Source organism: Sus scrofa, chromosome 4 (assembly GCF_054392235.1).
Source record: "Sus scrofa isolate SSC_HxYL_T2T_F1_AM1 chromosome 4, Sscrofa_HxYL_maternal_Yorkshire_Landrace_v2.0, whole genome shotgun sequence".
Classification (NCBI taxonomy): Eukaryota; Metazoa; Chordata; class Mammalia; order Artiodactyla; family Suidae; genus Sus; species Sus scrofa.
Window position 1 is genome coordinate 115,211,562 of NC_139386.1, and position 18,780 is coordinate 115,230,341.

Sequence of the window (18,780 nt, forward strand, 5' to 3'; positions counted from 1 at the left end):
TTGGCGTTCCCTTTGCGGGCCAGCAGGTTAAGAATCTGAGGAGTATCCATGAGGATGTGGGTTTCATCCCTGGCCTCGCTCAGTGGGTTAAGGATCTGGTGTTGCCATGAGCTGTGATGTAGGTCGCACATGTGACTCAGATCTGGCGTTGCTGTGGCTGTGGCTGTGGCTGTGGCTGTGGCTGTGGCTGGCAGCCGCAGCTCAGATCCGACCCAGATATGGGACTCATAGATGGGAACTTCCATATACTGTGGGTGTGGCCATAAAAAAAAAAAAAAGTGGAAGAGCAATACTTTCTCAGGCAAGCAGTGTCAATGGTCGAAGATGCCTTTGAGGAAGAGGAAGCAGGGTAAAGGGTTAGAGAACAGCGGCGGGGAAGGTGTGGTCTCAGAGAAGTCGTCTCCCCAAGGAGGTGCCATTTCCGAGGCGACCCAAATAAAGGGAAGGAGCCAAGAGCCAAGGGAGGATCTGGGAGAGAGAGCCTGGCAGAGGGAGCAGCGGAGCAGCGAGGCAAAGGCCCTGAGGTCAGGGCAGGGCAGGGAGGGGGGGCGTGAGGGTTAGAGGAACAGAAGGGAGCCAGGGTGGCTGCAGCATGACAAGCCCAGAGGGGAGGCTGCAGTGAAGAAGGAAAAGCCAGGGCACAGGGCACGGAAGGAGCTGGAATTTAGCTCTGAGCGCCAGGAAAGGCAGAGTCCCAGCCGACCGGCCATGCACTCAGGCTTCTCTCTTCCAAAGATTCCCTGGGAGGAGTTCCCGTCATGGCTCAGTGGTTAAGGAATCCAACTAGGAACCATGAGGTTGCAGGTTCGATCCCTGGCCTCGCTCAGTGGGTTAAGGATCTGGCGTTGCCGTGAGCTGTGGTGCAGGTCGCAGGCGCGGCCCAGATCCCGCATTGCTGTGGCCGTGGTATAGGCCAGTGGCTACAGCTCCAATCCAACCTCTAGCCTGGGAACCTCCATATGCTGCAGGTGTGGCCCTAAAAAGCAAAAACAAACAAACAAACAAACATCTCTGGGAGAACGGGGAGGAGCCAGCAGATCAGCTACAGGGCACAGTCCAGACAAGAGGATGAGGGGTGGGGATGTGAGCAGCATGGGGTTGGGGAGCAGTCGGTGGCTTCAGGATCCTTTTGGAAAGTGGAGCCAAGAGGATGAGGGGTGGATTGGATCTGGGGTGTGAGGAAAGGAAAGGGGTCACGGGGGTCTTCGGGTAAGCACCTGGGGAGTGGCAGTGGCAGTGGCTGGAGCTGAGGGGGGCGCTAGGAGGGAAGCCGGTTTGTGGGGGAGCCGAGAGTTCTGCTTTGTTCAGCTGCGGTGCCTCTTAGGCCTGCACATAGAGAGGACACATGGACAGCTGGACATGCGGGTCTAGAACCCAGGGGAGTGGGCAGAGCTGAAAATACCACTGGGGATCGGCAGCAGCAGGAAGCAGAGCGCACATGCCCTGCTTGTTCTCACGCTTGGGCTTTTCTCATCATCGTTATGGAAAATTCCCCGTAGCTCTGCTGAGAAAAGTGGAAACAATCTTTTCTAGGGTTGTCTCATTACGATTGGAACATTCTGGACAACATCAGAGAAGGCGAGACCGACACCCCTCGTCGCCCGCAGTCCCATCAGTCCCTTCCCGGTGGGCAGGCGACAGAACATCTAAGTCGGGAGCTCCAGGGAAGGTGCTGGCCAGAAAGACAGCTGAGCGGAAGGCCTTAGGCCAGTGCCCGGAGAAAAATGCCCCCTAGGCAGAACCGCTCAGCGCTCTGGGCAGAGCTGGAGACAGGCTTAGATGGGACCCTGACGAGGGAGTGAGAAAATTATTCCCTTTGAATAATAGGTGCATCTGGTCACTCAAACTGTGGCCGATGGGGCTTTAACAGCCTCTAACACTTGCTGACATTCCTGTTGGGAAAAAGAAAGCAAACCTGAGACTCAAAACCTTCCAAAGGCAACTCTAGCTACAATGTAATCACACACTATGCCTCGATTTTATTTATTTTTCTGGCTATCCTCTGTTTAACACAAGTGCTACTGGTGTTTTATTTGTGGCAAGAATGTACTATGTCCTTGGAAAAGATATTTATGGAGTTTCCTGGTGGCTCAGTGGGTTAAGGATCCAGCGTTTTCACTGCAGCGGCTCGGGTCACAGGCCACTGCTGTGGCACAGGTTTGATCCCTGGCCTGGGAACTTCCACATGCTGCGAGTGTGGCCAACACACACACACACACACACACACACTCACATATATATGTGAGTGTGTGTGTGTGTGCACAGTGAGTTAATTCCAAGAAAAATGTTAATAGTACAAGTGGCCACTCACATGTGGCCAGAATCACGAAAGTGCTACTCACATGACCAGTGCCTGAAAAACCACGGCTATAAATGATGCAGAAATGGAAATAAGAGCCCGAGCCTCATATTGATACATAAAGCTCATAATCACCCAAGGTCAAGGGCAGGAACATTTTCCTTTTCGTTTTCCAGCCCCAGCAGGCTGCAGGTGGATAACTTTTCCTCTTCCATGTTGCTTTCGGTATTTTCTGGGACTGGATTTCACCAAAGGCAAACATTCTCCGAACATACACTTCTCACCATCTCAAGGTCACAGATTTGATGTTACCAAGGATACTTCCCCAAATGCTATAGTCACGAAGTCCTTCTGAATCAGCGAAGATTACACGTGCCCTTTAAATAACAGCTGCATCTGATCACACTTCTAACTCATGGAGATGGAAGTTCTGGACTAATGTGTCCCCAAATGGTGTAATTCTCAAAAATAAGGAGTGGGTCTGGGCACGACTCAGGGCCTTGAGTGGCACCCCGCCTAGTCCAGACCTCAGGGGTCTCTGCGTATCAGGGGGTCCCCATCCGGCAGTGCCTGCCCCAGTCAGGTGACAGTGACGAGGCAGGGTCGGCAGACCCAGGCAGAGAGCAGCTCAGGAAGAACAGGAACAGAAGATATTCAGAAGCAAGTTCAGCTGACCTCTTAGGACCCCGCCGAGGCCTCCAGACCCCTCTCCCTGGAGACCTTTTGGCCCGGCGATGTTATCCCAAAAGTCGGTGTTGCAGGTCCTGGGTTCCCAGCAGCTCCAGCTGCGGCTGGGCTGAGGGAGGCACAGCTGCCTTGCCCCAGGCTGTGTCTCTTGTGAAGGAGAAACATCCGGCCAATTCCATGAAGAATGTCAGTCAAAACTCAGGGCAGGACTCGGGCAGCTCAACTGCCCTGTCCTGGGAGCAGGCGCCTGGACTGTCCCGGCCAGGAGAAGGCCAGGCTCGTGTCCCAGGGGCTGTGGCCTTCGCAGCCCCCTCGTCCCCACGGTCCTCTCCCACCTAAAGCCTGCAGCCTGGGGGGAGATTCAGGGACTCAAAGGATGTGACCTAGGATGTGGGGACCCAGGGGCTCCATGGAGAGATATGCAGAGGTGAAAGGGCAAACCTGCTTTTAGTCTCCTTATCAGGAACGGCCGAGGGGAAGGGAAGTGGGCAGCCCCGGGGGTCGGGCTGGGGGTCATGGCTGGGGCAGGGCGAGGCCCAGGAGACCTAAGAAGAGACCCTGCTGGGTGGGGGAGAAAGGGAATGGGTGGGTGACTGGAGGGAGGGCCTAGCTGCTGGCCCTTTCCAAGTTGGTGGGGGGAGGCGGGCAGCAGCTAGGGTGGCCAGCCCTCCAGGTTTGCCCGGGACTGAAGGGCTTCCTGGGAGATAGGACTACAGGGTGGTGGGGGACCTGAGGAGCAGTCCTGGCTGGGGAACTACTGCCCCCCCAAAGTCCCAGGCTCCCCATGCCACCTTGATGGAAGGCCTTCTTCTCCCCCAAGCTTATTCATTCAACAAAATGATGAAATGTCCACTCTGGTGGCAGGCCTGCTACCAGGCACGGGGCGGGGGGGGGGGGGCTCAGCAGTGAAAGGACTGGCACGGCGAGGCCATCGGAGCCACAGTCACACCGCTGGCTCAGGCGGAACCCTCACCATCCACGCCCAGCCAGCCCACCGCATAGTGCCTCTGGGGCACATTTCTTGGAAGCTCTTTCTTGTCTATGCCACCAAAGCCCCAGGGCCGGACAGTGTCTAGTTCAAGGCTCTACCTCCCGCTAGGCCGGCACCAGGCCCTGAGCAGGACGGGTGCTTAGTACACATCTGAGGCTCGAGGGGCTCAGGCATGGAGGGCAAGATGCATGTGGGGATATGTACCTGCAGCCCCTCACCTGCGCCAGCTCCCAGGCACACACACCCGCACATGGGCACACTCAGTCTTCCAGGGTCGTTCTTTCCCACACGGTCAGAGGGTGCCCTCACCTCTCAGCTGGAGAGCGGTAGGGGGCACATGGCAGGCCTGTAGGCAGACCCCAGCCCAGGAGAGGGGAAGGTGGTCCCCTGGATGAGGGGGACCAGAGCCGGCTTGCTCTCCCCTAGCTGCGAGGTCTTGGCCTCAGATTCTCGAATCCTGTCCCCCCAGGGGTCCCACCTGCAAAGAGCCGCAATAGCTGTTCCCCATGTGTGTCTGGGGTCATCCTGGGGAGGCAGAGCCAAACCGAGGTCCTCGCAGCTGGGGAAGGGACCCTGAGCAGAGGCTAGGCTCTGGGGCGCAGCAGGGACTGCCAGGGTGGAGTGGGGTGGGGGTTTGCTGTGAGAGGCTGGGGTTCCTTCCAGCTACTCTGACTGCCTCCTCGGCCCACTTAAGGAGTAGGAAACTGTACCGGTGAAGTCACCATGGGACTGTAAGCTTCCTGCAGGCAGGGGCTGTGTGTACTCGTCTTAGTCTACCCGAAGGGCAGTGCTCAGATGGGCTCTCCACACCCGCCGCGGACAACGCCGAAATCAACACTGGTCCTCAGAGAGCAGCGCCCCGCGTTTCTGCCCTGCCCCCTGGTGGCCTCTTCGCATATTGCAACTCACAAGATAAGCAAGAGGGGGTGATTTCTGATTGGCTGAGTTCAGCCCACTGTACACCCCATTTTAGAAGCCTGGACTTGGGGTATCATTAGGATAAGGCCCCTGAGTGTTCTAGGAATGTCTGGAACCTAACCAGTGCCAACCAACTGAAGAGTGGGAGAAAAGAGCAGGAGGTACAAAGAAAAAACAGCAGCCTGGGACCTGATGCACGCTCTATCCACGGGCCACAGACAGCAATAGCACAGAAGGCACATGGATCTGTTCAATCAAAACGTAGATTCCAGAATTGGATTATCCCAGTTCCTGACACATTCTCATGCTTTCATTTGTTAATTATGCACTGAGCAATTTTTCGCAATGTATAAGCACCTACGAACTAGGGATTGTCTCTCTTTTTAAGCAGTAGAGCCCCATTTTCTTCTAAAGGAAAATTCACAGGAACCCAGTATATAAAAAGTAGAACCACTCTGGCTGCAGTGGGGCCCTGAGTAGCCCCTTAGCGTTCTGCGGTGCATGATCTATACCAGTGTGATCTGCAGCCAGGAGGGAAGGAAACTGCCCCCTTCATTCCAAGGCTCCGGTGCCCAGCACATGCCCAGTTCGGTACCCTGTTCAAACAAATGGTTGCTGAAATGAATTGAATGAGAAAAATTTGCTCCAATAACTACCCAGGTCTGATGGGGGCGGGTGGCAAAAAAATGCCTCTACCTCCAAACAGCTCCCCCCATCAGCCACAGTGCCAACTGCTCCCCATTAGCACGCGGTCTGACCCTGCACGTTCTCCAGGACCCAGAACAGACGCTACCTCCTCCGTGAAGCTTTCCCAGATGTCCCCAGGCACAGTCATCTTGCTGCCTTTGAACGGCTGTGGTCACTTTATTACACCTCTTTCCAGCATTCTTCACACCCACTCAGCCCTCGGCCCAAGGTATTTGCATGCATGTCTCATTTCCCTTCAGATGCTGCGCTCCTTCAGCGTAAGACATGTTTGATTGACGTTTGCTTCCATCTCAGTGCCTTCGAACAGTAATATTCAGTACATTTGTTTGAGGAAGAAGGAAAGTCTCTTGATATTCCTAAGGACACTGCGTCCCCAGAAGGGCCTGTTAAAATTCTCCAAGAGGGGCACCTGGAATCAATTTGACCTACTAAGACATTAGCGTCGAGCGCTTTCTCCACTTTCCAAACCGTCACCAAGCAGAGCGCGTGGGAGGCGATCCAAAATGGGGTGGAAAAGAGACAGCTAGGGCTGCGCTAGTGCCAGACCTGTGAGCCGAGGATGGGTTCCTGGCCGAGAGGGATCTGGGAAATGTGGCCAAGGAAGAGCTGGAGGGAGGGGCTGCCAGAGGAGAGATGCTGGGTGCTGGGGCCCTTGAGCTCTCCTCCTCATGCCTGGCTCCAGTGCCTGGCCGGCTGGGGCAAGGGCCCGGTTCCCTCTTTCTCCCCCAGAACATCTGGGGCTGCATCAGACATAACGATCTGGTAAAGAAAATTGTTATGGAAATATGTAACCGTGAGACGTTATCAAAGGCGTCTTTAAAGTCCTTTTTCAACCCCCAGCCGGGCGGAGGGGATTGGAAATTGGAAAACTGGGAGCCGATTACAGGACCATCAAAGTGGCCGAAATTCAATCCAATCTGCAGGTTTAAAGATGGCTCGCAGACCCCTGCCCCAGCCCAGAAGGCTGCAAACCCCACTGTTTAAAAACCAAATCAACGGCATCATCAGATCCGGGTCTGGAGCAAACAAACGGCGCCCACAAAGGCTTCCCTGGATTTCCCTTGCGTTGGGGAAATCTGAGAAGTGAGGCCCTGGGGAGGCGCCCAGCTTCCAAGGCTTCTGTCTTCTCCCCACTCTACCCCACCCCACCCCAGACAGGGCTCCAGCTCTTTGTCTCTCTATCCTTCTCGATGCTTTTCGTCTACGTGTTTTTGGTGCCTACTCTTTCTCCATCTGTCTCTCTTCTCCTTCCGTCTCCCTTTATATGTTCTGGTCCTAACAGTGATCCACCTCTCTCTCCTTTCCCTGTTTCCTGCTCATAATCTGTCTTTTTGCGACATTTCCATCCCTTTGTTGTGAATTTCCATCCCTTTTGTGTGTTTCAGCACCGCATCTGTCTCTCTACATTTTGTCTTTTTCTTTTTTTCTTCTCGCTCTGTCTCCCTCTCTTTCTTTCATAGCAACACCCTCTTTTCATTGGCCCCTATTGAACTTTTCTGGCCTTTTTCTGCTTGCAAATTTCCTGAAATTTCAGACTATGTATGAGGTGAAATCCTCTTTGGCTGGTTTATTGACCATTATGAGACCTGGGTATTTCTCCCAGGTGTCCAAACACCAATGACCCTCCATGCATGTCCATCCAAGGACCCTCTTGTCCCAGTGTTCCTCACCACGAACTTGTCCCTGGTGGCAGGTTACTGCCCCAAGGCACACAGGCACACAAAATGGACATGTGGTTTCACCTATGAGCAGGCGCTGCAGACACGCAAATTTATGTCCGGAGGGTGGAATGCTACAGCACATAAAACTGATACACGCAGAGAACGTCGGTAATTTACAATTCTTTTTTATGTGGAGTGAGAGAAAGAGACTATAATTTTGCTACTAATAAAGTTCTGCATATTTATCCTCAAGATGTGAGGGTTTACCTTCATTCATATTTCTTGTGGTCGTGACCTCGAAGGCTCTGTTAGATGGCAGGTTATAATGAGAAAAGAGCTCCATTCGCACGTCTCACTGCAAACACCCGGGGAGTTTGCATTCTGCCCTGCGAAAGTCGTGAATGACCACAAGCCGAAAGCTCCATGCAGCCATTCACCTTAGAAAAATCGGTTCGAGAACGCAAAGGGAAACACACCCGTAGGTTTACGGCTTACGGAAGCACCGAATGGAGAAACGGAAGGAGAAAACGAAAGCAAACGCACGGCCCGCGCCCCGGGAGCCCGGGGAAGGCGCGGGAGCCGGCGCGGCGCGCGCAACCGACGGAAAGCGGCAGTTCGCCGCCGGGCTGCTCATCAGGGCCTGCGGCCGGGACCCCGCGGGCGGCGAGCCGCAGCGGCAGGCTCAGAGCAGCCGGCACCCGGCCGCCTGTCCGCCGCCCGTCGGGCGGTCTGCCCGTCGCGGGCCGCGCGAGCCGCGCTCCCGGATGGCGCGTTTCCTCCGCCCGCTGCCTCCAGCTCAGCTGCTGGAGAGCCGGGCAGCGCAGCGGACAACCTGCCGACTGCTGTCAAATCCACAGGCCCCAAGTTCACGAGCGCCGCGCCGGTTCCGCTCGATTGAGTCCCGCACCACTCAGGCCCCGGGCTGCGGTGTGGACTCCTCGGCCCCGGCTGGAGAGTAGGACGCGCCGGGCGGCCGCGGGCTCGATCCCCGGGGGCCCCCTGAGCCCTGAGGCCGCCGGAGTTCCAGGGAAAAGACCAAGCGCCTGTTCCCTTTGATCTGGTTTTATAGAGATTTGATGTTGCATTAAACTTTGAATGCTTTTATCTGTTTCAGTCTCTCTTATTCCTATTTTGGGAAGGGACTCCTGTGCCAACGTGCCAATCTCTAAGGGCTGGCGAGGGCGCGCGGGGCGGAACTCGGGCACCCGGAGCAAGGCTCCCGGTGGCATGGCGGTGCGGGGGCGACGCTGGGTGCCGTCACCTACCCACATCCACATGCAGCTCTCGATCGCCCCGAGAATCCCTTCTTCCCCCAACTCACGCGCCAGGCCGCTCTCTCCGCAAGGCGGGCGCGATAGGCTGCGCAAAGTGGAGGCGCGGCGGAGAGACCAGGGCTCATCCCGAGGCTCTGGGCGCGGAGCTGGAGAGGAACTGGGAGTCACCGGCGCCGTTGCAACTCCGCTCTCCTTCCGCACCCCTGTACCATGCCGAGAGATTCAATTACTTTCAGGTGTGGACCACTTAATAAAATAAATCTTTCGGGAAAGGAGGCAAGTTTTCAGGGGCCTAACTCAAATCAGCAGACTTCGCATTCATAAAGAGGGGCTTCCCTAAAATCCCCTGTGGCTGGGGAGCAGGAGTGGGAGTGGAGAACAGAGGTCTCTTCCTGGGATGGAGCCTCTCTGTCTCTTTCCATCTCTCCTTGGCTGTGTCTCTATCTCTGTTCCCGGTGCATCAGAACGGGAAACCATTTTTGGACTGACTCACTGTTAAACCTGCTAGAACTCTCCAGCCCAGCCCAGAGACCCAGTGGAAATAAGAGGTTCTGCCGGCCTCCCCACCCCCGCACGCGCACCCCCACCTCTTTCCCTCTTTTCTCCATCATCCGTTGCCCAATGTCCTCTTGATCTGCGATTTCCAAACCTGGTTTTGCAACACTCTCGGGAAACTCCAATTATCTCTAGGGCTTTGTGAAATGCTCAGAATGAAATAAACCTTAATTAACTTTAATTATTATTTAAGTGCAGGTTATGCACCCCCTGATTGGGCAGGAGAAGCGGGAGGAGAAAGTTGTGAAACAAACCAAACATCCCGGGGTGTCACAGCTCCCTGAAGATGAGAACTGCCAGCGTCAGAGATTCCAGGGCCCAGGAGAGAATCCCAGGCTCAAGAAAGGAAAATCAAATTCCCAGAAGGGCAGGGGCTTCGTTTACTAAGGTTTGGGGCCAGGAAAGGCTCTCCAAGGAGAGGGGTCCTGCCTGGGCTTCCTTCCCCACCCTCCGGCCAACCATCTCCATCTAGACTTTTGGAGCAGGAAGGGAGTGGGTCTCTTCCTTCCCACCCCACCTCACTCCCATTTAAATTCCTTCAGCAAGGTCTGATTTACACTGGACAGTGCAAACTGATTTTGTCCTCTCTTGCTAAGAAATTCAGCACAACAGAATTGGATCAATTCCCCGGGGATCTGGGCTGATGGAAACATGCTCCCATGGTTCTGCTCTTTTGGAAGAGCTACTCACCCCAAAGTCTTGGAGGGCCCCTCATCCTCCTCACACCACCGGATCTAGGAAACCGCCCTTCTGAGCTCAGGGACAGGAGCCCCAAGAGGTGACCAGATGGCTGTGGTGGAGGGCAACTCGCTCCCACGGCGGCGTCTGACAAGGGCCCACATGTTTCCCGTACAGAGAACAAATCTGCCCCATTAAAGCGTTACTCCGTTGGGGAAAATACTGATGCAATATTGGAAACATGCCGGGCCCACTGTGAGAGCCGGAAGGGGAGGCAGGTCTTCTCAGGAAGGCAGAGAAGGCCAGTGGGCGAAACTAATCCCGCCACGTCCATTCTCACTTGGCCCGCAAATCGAGGGAGGGCTCACGGACCAAAACATCCACGTACAGAGGGGATGGTGCTGCAGATCCAGAGAGAACAACGGGGGACAGACAGGGCGACAAGGTGCTGGGGACCTGGGGGCAGCTGCAGGAACCCCGACCTGGCTGCCTGGACTTTGGGGCCAAACCGAAAGGAGGGACCCCATCCCCGCGCCTACACGTTACATACAACCCATGAACTCCTTGGTTTGGGCCCCAGCGACGCTGCTGATCTAAATAGCTTATTAACACATGGAAAATATATAAACACGTAACAATTGCCTCTAAGAAAAAGCTTATTAAAATCCCTCCTGTGTTATTTGCAAAATAAATAGCTGAGCCCATATGGGTGAGGGGGGAAGTGGCTGTGTCCTAATTGGCCCTCTGCTCTTGGCCAAAGTCCTCCCTCTAGGCCTCAGTTCCCTCATTTCTAGAAGAAGATGACAGCCTGGAGGGGCAGTTCTTGAGCTTTAGACTGCATTGGTATGACCCGGGCAAAGAAAAAAAAAATTGTTCAAACAAAAACTGCTGGCCCCGCTCCAAGTGTATGTGACTTCAGAGGGCTAGGGTAGGGCCGAACCATCCGCCTTTTGCACAGGTTCCTAGACGTTGCTGGCCTGAGCCCAGACCTGAAGACCCTCTGGACCAGCTGGTGTTTAAAGCCCCGTCCAGATGGAACATTCTGTTCCAACTCCATGTCCCTGTATCTCCCCTCATCCCCCCGAGGTGTTTGCAGGCAGCTTTGAGGAGGCTGAGGTTTTTCCACGCAAGCTTGTAAGCCCTGTCATCAGTGCAGCATAAATCTCCCACTGGCTGATAGCGACAGGTCACCCTGCCCGCTGGGGGCTTCCTGCCCTCTCGGGACACATATTCCAGTTCGCACTGAGCCCAGCGGCTGACCGCAGGCCCCAGACTCCAGCCGTGGCGAATGCTGGGTTCCCTCTGTGCCAGCGCAGGGCTGGGCCCAAGCCTTGCCGAACCCCAGGCGGGCCTGTGGTGTAGAGGGCTCTGCTGTCGGGGGGGTTGGCAGGAGCCCAGGGTACATCGTCGGGCCCCTCCATGTAGCCGAGTGTCTGCCAAACACTTGCCCCGACACACACGTGCACACGCACACACTTCGTCACACACAGAACCCCGGTCATCAGGAGAACTAGCTTTGCTTTGATGTACCTCTCGCTGCACATTTGTTTCAGCTCCTCTCCTGGAGCCACGGCCTTATTTATCTTCTTGGCATGGCTTCTTAGAATACTTCCATTCAGGCAGCAGCAAAATCACTCAGCTCCACTGTTCTACGAAGTTTATCAAACAGCCAAATATCCGGTCTCTTTGTCCAATGGATCTGGTGTGAATGTGCCTACAGAACTGCCTTTCCCCAGACGGCCTGGGGTCTGTGTGTGGTTCCAGATACCCTCCCCTGTGAGGAGCTCACGAAATCCAGGGCTCGCCTTCTTCTGCTGCAAGGGGCCCCCAAAGCAGATGCACAGTTTAGGGGCGTCTCCTGAACAGGGAGAGCCAGCCCCGCACCCTCCACACACACACACACACACACACACACACACACACACACACACACACACACACACACTCTGCTGACACGCCACCCACGGAGCCTCAGACGCCCAGAGCCCACCAACAACCCTCTGCACCCCAGCTTGGCAGAGCACCCCCACCTGGCAGAGCGCACCCCACCTGCAGACACAGGAGCTACTTTCCAAATCCTGTCGTCTCAACCCCAAAGGTAGGGAGCTCTGTGAAGGGAACTGCCCCCCTCCACCTGTTTAAAGGGACCAAGGCTTCATAATCTCCACAGGTTGAATCTCCCCTGCTCTCTCCCTACCCCCAGCATCCTGCTTGCTTCCCAGGAATCGTGCCAGCTCAGGACGGGGCTCCCTACTTCCAGCCACCCCTGAGGCGTTGCCAGCCAGAGCTCTCTGAAGGGTAAGAGAGCCCAGGAGCCAGGCCCACTCTCACTCAGCAACTGGTGACAGCCCCGTGCCATCACCAGAGTGGCATTGATCACAGGATTCCAGAGCTCGGAAAGTCTACGTGGCCCCCTCCTCCCTCTGCCCCATAAGGACATCCCCAAAGTCAGGGGGTAGCCTGTGGCTTTGCAGATGCCCTGGCTTTAGAGGTGACAATGAGTGCTAGGGGAAGGACCCCTGGAAGGAGGGAAATCTGACTCAGAGGTTCAGAATGTCCCCTGAAGTCATGTCCCTGTGCCCTGCCTCTGCAGCCCGTTCTCTGGGCTGGGGCTCAGCCATACACCCCACCCTCCACATGGCAGTAAGTCTGGTCGCTCCTGCCCACGAAATCTCTCTTCCCTCCAGCCATCCGTCCACATTTCCTCAGCTGCTCCCCTGCCAGGCCGGGGTCACCTCGTGCCTGGACTCCTCTCTGTATGCTGTGTTCCCTTCCACACGCCTGGCTACCTTGGGCAAGTTACTGACTCTCTGTGTGCCCTGCTTTTCTCATCTGGAGAAATAATGGTACCCCCCACATAAGGAATCACCCAAGATAATGCACGTAAAAGAACAGGCCCATAGGACGCGCTCGGTAAATGTTAGCTACGGTCATTACTATGAGCCATCTGCTCGGGTCACTGAAGTGATCGTCCCAAAGCACAGCGCTCATTCTCCTGCTAAATGACAATGACGCTGATCATTCTAACACTTACTGAACACTTCTTACGGGCCTGGCCCTCCTCTCAACACTCTGCAATGGCTCCCCGTCGCCCCAAAGAAAATAAGGCCCATTTTCCACACCTGCCCCCTTCTGGTCCTGCCCAGCCTTCCAGCCTACCTGTTGGCACGTCTGCTTCTCCTCCACAAAAGCCCCTGCAGGAGGCAGCCAAGCTCCCTGTGCCCTGACACATCCTGCCCGCTAGACCCAGGCTCAGCACTGCCCTCCTTGGCATCGGCCCCCTTTTTGCCTGCCCTTCACACATTCTGGGGCTGAAGCTCAGAGATCTCCCAGGATTCCCTGCGAGGGGAATGGCCTTCCACCTTGGTCCTCAGTGGGGACGGGTGGGAGTCAGGGGTTGGTGCCGACACGCTCCTGACCACCTAGAAGTGTCCGTCTACCCCCGGAAGGGACCTGGGAATGGCACCAGCCCCTCCCTGCTCATATCTGTTCCTCAGTGAGGGCTGCCTGTCTCACCCTCAGTGGTCAGCTCAGACTACTGAGTGTTGTTCGTGTGCCCAAATCTTGCCTCCCTGGGAGAAAAAAGCCTCATAAGAAGGATTTCCCCAGGCTTTGGGGAGACCCCCAGGCATGTCCCCAGCCTGCAGTTGTGCCCACCGTGACCTCTGCTCCACCGAATGCTCAGACCCACTGAGTGCTGGAGGCAGGTGCAGCCCCCGCCTGTCTGCCAAGACTCAGGGAGCACACCTGCTGGAGATGGTACAAGCTGACCAAGCCACCTGCCCGGGACCCCTCCAGTTTTAAAGTATGTGACACCTGGGGCAGCGTACTTCATTTCTGAGTTCTTTATTCTCGTCTGTAAAGTGGAAACAATGATAGCTCCTCCCAGAGCAGATTATATGACATTTTAAATTGCAGAGTGCCTTGTTCAGACCTCACTCACAGGGGGCCCTCCACAGCTTCTCCTGTGCCTGTCACTCAGTCCAAGGCCAAGGTTCCCTCTGCTAAACTGACAGCAATGCAAAAAGGGAATTTCAGGACCTTTCTCAGATTAAAAGTGAGTCTGATTCCTTCGTTCACCCACATGAACCAAGAGCCCCCGTTGCTCCCGTGGAGCCCTGAGATTGGCTTATTGCACCGAGGGAGCACCCCAAGAGTTTGCCTGCCATGACAGCTGAACACGAGGGGTACAAAAAACAGCATGGTACATCTTGTCCTATTTGGGGACCTTGCCAGTCTCCCTCAGGACAGGCAGTGTGCTTTGTCACTTGCCTGCCAGGCACCCTGTCGTTCCCCTTCATGTCCCCTTCTTAACCCATCAATGTGGTTCCTCCTCCTAACAGCATCTGGCATTAGAGCCTTGCCCTTGGGGTCAGGCATTGGACTTTGAATCCCAATAGCAACGGTGGGATACAGGCAGTTGTGCAAACCAGTCTGTGGTCACCAGCCCCCACACTGGTGTCCACAGAACCACACCTACACGAAGAATCCTCTTATACAAAATCAGGACCAACTGGTGTGGCCAGTAGCACATCGCAGCAGTAATGGTGTGTGAGGGCCGAGGCTGGGCTATGAATGGCATCTCAGCTTCCATCTTGGTCTCTTGGCTCACCCTCTGTGGGACAAGCCAGCTGCCGGGTTATGGGGACATATAAGGAAAGGCCCCCATGGGGAGGAATTGAGGCCTCCCATTAACAACCAACGCCCACCTGCCAGTGATGTGAGTGGGTCACCTTGGAAGCAATTCCTCCGGCCCATGTCAGCCTTGCGAATGTCCTAGCCTGGCCAAGCATCCGACTTGGGGTCCTGAGGAACCCAGTACAGACCACCCAGTCAAGCTCCTCGACCCCTGACCCATAGTCACTGACCGTATTGCTGTTTTAAGCCACTCGGTTTTGGGGTGATTTGTTACGCAGCACGAAATAGCTAATACACAGACCAATCTCAGCTTCTCCATTCTGTAAAATGGAAATACTAATACCGACTTTATAACACACTAAAGAGAACATGAGATGATGTTTGCCTGGCACGTTGCGGGTGTTCTGAGTGGTGGATGCTATTGTTATCATTACCGAACTCGCTCCCTCTCCCCCCCCAACCCGGAGGCTCCAGAGGAGGCTGGGCATCTTCATGTGCTCTCCTCCCAACCCCTTGGAAAGCGCAGGCTCCATCTTCACCCGCTCTTCCTCCACCACAGGAGCAGACCCTGGGCTGGCGTGGGTGTATGTGGGCCACGGCGGTGAGCTCCAACCAGAACTCTGCGGTGGGTTCCGCTCACATTTCTAAGGGTGTTCAGGGGTGTGTGTTTGCGTGGCCTTTGAAGGGCCCCAAATGTGATAATTACATACTTGTTAGCTCTGTAAAATAACAAATCTGGAATCTACACTCTGGAACCAATGGATTTCCTGCTGAAATGAGTTCAAGGGGTGCCCTGACCAGCATTCCCGGTAAGAGCCCTGCCCCACGAGGCCTCCCAGACCACCCGGCCCGCCCGCATCCAGCCTGCAGCTCCTCCGCCCCTCCGCTCGGCTCTCCACCTCCTGGCTCCAGAGAGCAGATGTGCTTCGTGTTGTTGCTGTTTTCATGTTTTCTTGCCATCCGCCCTCTGGGTGGGGGCCCTGGGTTTCCACTTAGTGTCGGGAGCTTCCTCCTCCCCCTCTCCCACCAGTGAACCCCAGGCTTGCAGCTGAGCTTGGCGGCTGCACGATGCTGGTGGGTGGAGCCATCGTGACCTCCCCCTGGAGCTTCCCATGATGCCTGTGGACTCTTCCACCTCCGTCTGTCTTCCTCCCACCCCATCCCGAACTCCTCCTGCCCAGGCTCAGCAACAGTCACCAGATCCAAGTTCCCCGGGCTTGGCTTCCTCTTTCCCCCTTCTGGCTGTTCTCTCTGGAGGGCCTTCCCTCCCTGCCCCGCCCCACACCTTCCCCTAGGTGACCCCCCTCACCTCTCAGGATTCAACCTGGAAGCACTCCACGGCCAGCTGTCCCCAGCCTGTCTCATGGCCCCACCACCCCCTGGCTCCTGCCTCAGCACAAGACACGCTGCCGTCTACGTGCCTGGGGCTCTGTGTCTCTCTGGCTGGCGTAGAAAAGCCCTGAGAATACATGGTCCGCGTCTCTGCATCTCTCGCTACCACAACAGCCCCGCCGTGGGCACATGGCAGGCCTTCACTGAAGGCTTGATGAATAAGCGAATGCATAAAATCAATTGATCAAAGGGTGAGAACTGCCAGGAAGTCTAAACCTGTCCCCTTCTGTTGCATACCAAGAAAGAGCTCATTGAAATCTCCCCCACAAAACAACTTCACCCTGATGTGCCATCGCCTGCCAGGGGACCTATTTACCTTCACCAAAGGCTGGAAGGCAGAGGAGGCCCTGGGACACTGCCACCTCCCAGACAGAGCTCCGCCTCTCTGGCCTCTGCCCCATTCCAACCCAACCCTGGAGAGGTGGGTGGAGAGGATGAGCAGAGACATGCAGGTCCAGGGGGCCGCCAGGCCCCAGAAACATCTCTCTGAACACCATCTCACTCCTTCCAGAAAAGGTGAACTCCAGAATCCTTCATCTCAATTTTCCAGGGGAGAAGCCGAGGTATAGACAGGATAAGTGGCTCTCCCCATGAAACAGATCAAATAAACCAAAGAGAAAAAAATAGCTTCCTAATGTCCCAGAAATGTTACCCCAAAGCAGAGTTCAGCCTGGATCGTCAGAATGACAGCTAAGGATGCTGGGTAGCCCTCGCACAAAGCTGCTTTCGCCCCCTTCCTTTCTTGTAAATATCACGGGTGAGGAGGAAGCGCCGGATCTGAAGGTTTATTTACCATTCCTTGGCCTGACCTTCCAGGAAGAATGTCACTAATGAGAAACAACCTACTTGGGCTCCCCAACCCAGAATTTTCATCGGAATCAATTTAGGATTTCAGAGGCTACACAGGCCAAGAGTAATCCCGAGTGTCTTGCCGTCAAAGAAAAAAGCAACTCGGTTTTCCCTGTGTGGAAGGAAGTTCTGTATATGTCACACAAATGTCAGCTCTGAAGTTCCATCTTTCCCGTTGTTCTGCCCACTTCTGGACATCCAGGCGGGGAGACAGGAGCACACCGGCCCTCGCTCGTGTGGCCCAGGCAGAGGGAAGTCAAAAAGGAAAGGAACGCTCTAGTTGGGGCTGTTTTCCCTAATTTAAGAACTGACCTTACAGTTGAGGCTAGAAGCCAGGAAATCTGCTCTGGAGACCAGATTCCATTCTAGTCTCCAGACAATTCACAGCCCAACAATAATTTTTTTTTTTTCTTCATTGTGGAGGAGACATTCCCATCCCAGCAAAGCGTACATGCTCTGAAGGCAGGGGTCACGTTTGCCTCGCTTTCTGCTGTCCCCCACGGCCAGCAAATGCCTGTCACGTAGGAGGTCCTCTTATTAAATGAGTGAAACAATCAGCCAGAATTTAGAAAGGTGCCTAGAAACAGCCAATAAGTATCATTTTCATTTTGGACATAGTTATTCTCAGCAGGTGGAGAATTTTTTTTTTTTTTCCTGGTAGGACATAGAATTATTTGTATGATTCTAACAGCTCATCTCCCTGGGTCTCTGGACACTACACCAGTGACTAAACGCTATTTTAATTCAACTGGTTATTAAACAGCACGAATGGTGAATGAACTCACAAGTTCTCTTAAAACTCTGCCCCACATCTGGCTGTGTCGGTGGGTCGTAAAACCTCTCAGGTGTTAGACCCTCTGTTTCATTTGGTCTCAGCTTAGCAGAAACCACCCTCCACCTACCGTCCCGGCCACCACAGCTGGGTGTGGCGAGTCTCAATAAATTGTCCCTTGGTGATCAGAAGGGCAGCGGCGCCACTCACTCTGACCCCATCCACTCTGGCCTCAACATCCCTCTCAGGAACGAGTTCTGACATTCCTCTGGGAAAAGGGGGGGGTGAGCTATTGTTTTTACCTGTAAAATGAGGGCCCCTTGATCTTTCACCATCTCTCAGCCCTCCCTAGAAAGAAAACTTAGTAACTCTGAGGTTGCCGTTTTGTTTTCTCTATGCACCTGCCCCATCAAACTGCCCAGACCATACATGGATAAAGATAAGAGTGCACCAGAGGCTGAAAAAGAAGCAGGTGAGGTTCCTCTGAGTCCCCTGTTGTGCATGGTCCTGGAAGAAAACCTTCCCAGGAGGGCAACCCCATCTAATCCAAATGTAATCTGGGGTTTCCTGCTGCTTCAGTTCGATTGGCAACACCATCTCATTGTGGAAGTTAGTTCTGTTCGAAGAGTGGGAGAAGGGTGAGAGGAATTTCTGGGCTTGGGTGGGTCCTTGGGTCTCTTTGCTTGGCCCCAGATTCGGGTCCCTTTAGGCTGAGGTCAGGAGCCTTCCACCAGTTCAGCGATGTCACCCAGAAATCTGGGCTGAAATCTCTGGAGCTCTTACTGATGATAATAAGCTCTGAAATGAACACAGGTCATCTCATCTAGCAAAACAAGTGCTTCTCAAATATCCCTTGTCCGTGTGTGTGGCCCATTTTTGTGATGAGTAAACTGAGGCTCAGAAAGGTTAGCACCTGAGGCAAAACACTTGACCTTTACACGAGACCGCCTTGTTTAGACTGCTGCTGATGTTTTTTTCAAATGTCATACTTTCATCTTCCACAGGAAGCTACTTGATTACTTTGTGGAACGCAAGAGATGTCCTGAATAGACATTAATATACTCCTAAAAAAGTCAACAATGTCTACAGCCCTAACCCAATAACTGTGATTTTTTAAACGGAGGTACAGTTGATTTACTAACCCAATAACTACCGAAAAACCCTTATTAATGACAAAAGCGATCGATACAAGTTGGTTGCCCCGAATTGGGATCCACTGGATCCTACAGAATGGATCCCCCTGGTGAGGCCAGAGAGGAAGCTTAATTCCAAGCGAAGCCTCCTTCTCGGCTGGAAATAGCAGCCCCAGGTGCTCCCATCTCACTGCCCTGGTCTGCAGTCTGTGATTAGGGGCCCTA

At 54.5% G+C, this 18,780-nt stretch overlaps 1 long non-coding RNA gene across 1 annotated transcript in view; it reads right to left on the reverse strand.

Moving 5' to 3' along the window:
* LOC106510199 (uncharacterized) overlaps positions 1-18,780 on the reverse strand; it is a 29,147-nt gene that overhangs the window by 7,670 nt on the left and 2,697 nt on the right. The window lies entirely within an intron of this gene.